The sequence below is a fragment of the Teleopsis dalmanni genome, chromosome X (genome assembly GCF_002237135.1).
Source record: "Teleopsis dalmanni isolate 2A chromosome X, ASM223713v2, whole genome shotgun sequence".
Classification (NCBI taxonomy): domain Eukaryota; kingdom Metazoa; phylum Arthropoda; class Insecta; order Diptera; family Diopsidae; genus Teleopsis; species Teleopsis dalmanni.
Window position 1 is genome coordinate 81785088 of NC_051848.1, and position 4134 is coordinate 81789221.

Below are 4134 nucleotides of genomic sequence, written 5' to 3' on the forward strand. Positions count from 1 at the left end.
ATTAATAGACAGATAGAGCTATAAGCCACAAAGCAGCAGCTGTGCAACTTGCTCATAAGTGAATACTTCTTAACATAAAATGTTCACAGCTTCAAAGAAGATCTCTTCTTATTATAGATGTAGATTCCACCATATGGACATAGTCCACGAGAAAAGAAATAGAACATTCTCGACATGATATTAGAGTATATTTGGTACTGAGTGAGCTTTACTTGCGGCAACTGTTCGCTGTAGGATGCGATATAATAATTTGGATGCCCGCAGTCCACATAAAGCTCCTTTGCTTACTAAAAAGCTTGTAGCAAAGATAGTGAAATTTATCAAAGAGCATGTAAGATGGCCAGTAAGTAAATGGCGAAACATATTGTGGACTAATTACATATATATATATATAAATTTATATGCATATAATGCTGGTTCTAAAGAAGTTTTAAGACTATTCATATATTCGACTCTTGTTTCCTATAAATTTACTCCATAACACCATAACTGTTGAGACACATAAGTGTACTGTATTATATCAAGATAAGCTGATTCTATAACCATTCTATACTGAAAGGTTCTATTTTAGAATTTGTTAATTATGAATTCAAAGTTTATTTTCTATACTTTTCCCTTTCTAATAACATACCTTAACTCTATTTCCGAATTTTGCTCTATTAAATACCATTATTAAATACCATTTGTGCAGCCTTGGCTACTTGTGGGTATACACGCTTAGTCATCGCTTCTAATTTGACAGGCACTACTTTTAAGCTTGACACTTGCAGTCCAAACAAATTATATACGGACAATAAACTAATTAAAAAAATTCGATTATTTCCTAAGACTGATAATGAGTACCTCACAATACTCAAAACAGCGTTGTATGGTCAGTCAAATTTTAATAAATTAAATTTTTGTTTTTGTATTTTCTTTGCTATTCGAATCCATTTAACTTTTAAATAGTTTCTTTTCGTGATACGGACGCGTCATTCTCGGCAAGAAAAAATTAACATTATTTTACTTTATGATACCTGCTTTTTATGTGCATTGCTTTATAGATTTCTGTTTAAATAAGGAGTATTTGGGTTATAAGCAAAACTATAGAAGAAAAACAATAGACTTTTCTTTATATCTTCTGCTTAAAAATACAGATTTTGTTGTTTGTTAAATAATCCTTAAATAATAGAGCCTTTCCAAAATTTCTTTTTGTTATGTTGGTACACCCTTTCTTGACATATGGTACAAATTTGAGCGCCATCTGTCAATTAGTTTGTTTACAACAGCTGTTAATATGAGACTACCTCAAGTGCATTTAGCGATTTTTACTATGGAAAATTCTTGTTTTAAGCGATTTTTTGTCCAAACACCGCACCACGGTCATCGCTCAGGTACCATATTCGCTAGATCTGACGCCGTGCGACTTTTTCCTGTTCCCGAAACTCAAATTCCTCCTTCGTGGTAAGCGTTTTGAGTCGATTGAATTGGTAAAAGAGAATTCGCCGAAGGAAATAAAAGCCATACCTTCACGGGCCTACGAAAAGTGTATGGAAGATTGGGTTAATCGTTGGCATATGTGGATCGCTTTAGAAGGAGCATATTTTGAAGGAGATTATTTATAAAATCCAAGTACTTTTTGGTAAATCACGTCAATTTCAATGTTTTTTAAAAGTGAGTTATTAACTTTCGAATATTTTGTTTATGCATTTTTAACTTCTTATTTTTAAGCACTTTTCTGCGGGAAAAATAAATAAATCCATTTAGCTGTAATGAATTCTTATAGAAGTTCAGATCGAAAACGCACAATATTGAAATAGTATAATGCAATTTCTACCATACGATTCATTTTAATTATGTCAATCTGTTCTAAATAAATTGCTAATATTAGACCGTCTATTATATGTGTAGTTGTTGGTTTCCTATAAGCAAATATAGTTACTCTACTCTCGATTTATACTTATAGAGCTCTATATTTGTAATTCTGTGCAAAAGTCAAAAATTCATTGAACAAAATATGCTCGAGAAAAATGATTTGAATTTACAATGAGTGTTGATACATGGCGTTTGTAAGAATGCGAAAATTTCCAAAATAAAACCCAGTGTATACTTATGTGTATTAATGTAGAAATGCATATCGAGTGCAGTGCAATGAAATAAATTCACATAGAGTACACATATTTGACAATGCACGACAGGATTCGAAAGGCAGCGGCATCTATTGATTATTGGCAATTCGCAAAATTTGCCAGATACTTTTCAACTGTGAACAATATTCCGCATTCTTATAATAATTGTGGGTTTCTGTGTGTTTCTGTGTGTTTTTCTATGCGAAATGCTTTTTGGAATCTGTATAAGTTCCACATGTAAATTTCGGATGTTTCTGATTTTGTGGCGTTTGTGGTATTTGTGGGTGTCAAAGTCAGCGAATTCGAATGACACTGCAGTTGTCATGGTTGGCCACAAGTCAAAAAATAATTCTCCATTGGTGGTGCGAGTACCACCGACTGAACGTACTCAATGAATAAAATTTAAACTCCTGCCAATAAAGTTAATTGGTATTTTCGTTTAATATTTTTATAAATGTGTGTTTTTAACGGTTTTTTTTTGGAAAAAATAAACAAAGAATGTAATTTGAAATAAATACTTAATATGGCACGTGAATATTGTTAATACATAATCGTTTTGGTACAAGTAAACATAGATGTGAAGGAGCGTGGGGTAGCGAACTCTGCGTACAAGCTCCTGTAGTCCTGTAGGATGCTTTCGAATGTTAAAAAAACCAAAACAAAAAATAAGATTTTGCACAAACATCAATTATGATGTTGCCTAGATACAACGAGTTTTTCTTTTGATCTAATGAAACTTAGAATCCACTACATGCGCCAAATCACAAGACACTGTGCCAAGCAATTTTTTATTGCATCAAAGACATATTTCATTGTCGAGTAGTTGCTATGCTACATTAATATATATACGATATGTATGTTTACTATAAACTATCGTCAAATATTTAAATAAAATAAAACTATGCAAATAATTTCTTTTTGTAAAAGATAAACTTTTAAATACTTCAATTAAGGCACTAAAAATAATTTGAGAAGCTATCTTTTTCTTATAAGAATACTTCACGTAGCTACTTCACTTAAGCTTCTACAAATACTATATACGAGAATTGTTTTTAATAAAATAATAATAATTTATTTTTATCTTTCTCAGCGCAAACACTTAAGTAAAATAATACAAATATTTCCGAATTTGGTTGCTGGATTTCAAATGCAACTTCAAGTGACTGAATTACGGAGAAAAGTTTTGCATAGTTTTGTTGGAACCAGGAAAATAGTTGCCAAAGTATCAAATGAAAGGAATTTGTAGTCAAGATTATAAGTTGAAAAGTGCACAGAAGTAGAAAATATTTGCCTAATCTCTTCTTGAGTTTCTTGTAATTGACACAACCATACTTTAAATATGCGAATCGCTATGCGGTTGAGCACCTAAAAGTTTGCATAAAAAATTAAAATAAATGAATTCATATTTTTGCACTCATATTAAAAATAAATTTCTTGAGAAAACTTTTATAGGTTTGGCTTAAATTGTGAATACGTTTCTCTTTATCATGGGCTGGGATACAAAATCGAACTTCTAGCCAAGCTTAAAACAGTTCAAATTAACCTTTTGAATTTCAATATGATCACAGTAGGCAAATACAGCTACAGCAATGTACGCAAGAAAATTTTAATAGATAAATTTTGGATTAATCTCTTTAAAAAACGTAAAGTACATCGACTTTTAACAAAGCTTAAAAGCTCGCCTTATCCATTACAAAAATAGTTCAATAAGCCCTATTATGATATTTTACTTCTTGCCATAAATGGCTTAAATTAAACCATTCTTTTTTAATATTATTATTATTAAATTTCACGCGCTCTCCTAATGTCTCACGCAATGTCTCTTCGCGAATTCGTGAACTAACATATACTTTCTTACAATATAACTTTCTTAAATTTTATTAATCCGATCTTGCGCATCACTCCCATTTTCTTAAACTAAATATCTTATATCTTATCTTTAATGTTCACACTTTGAGTGAAAAGCGCTAAAAAAAATAATAAATATTCGATCAGTTTTTCTATGCCAACAATCCTCAAATAATAA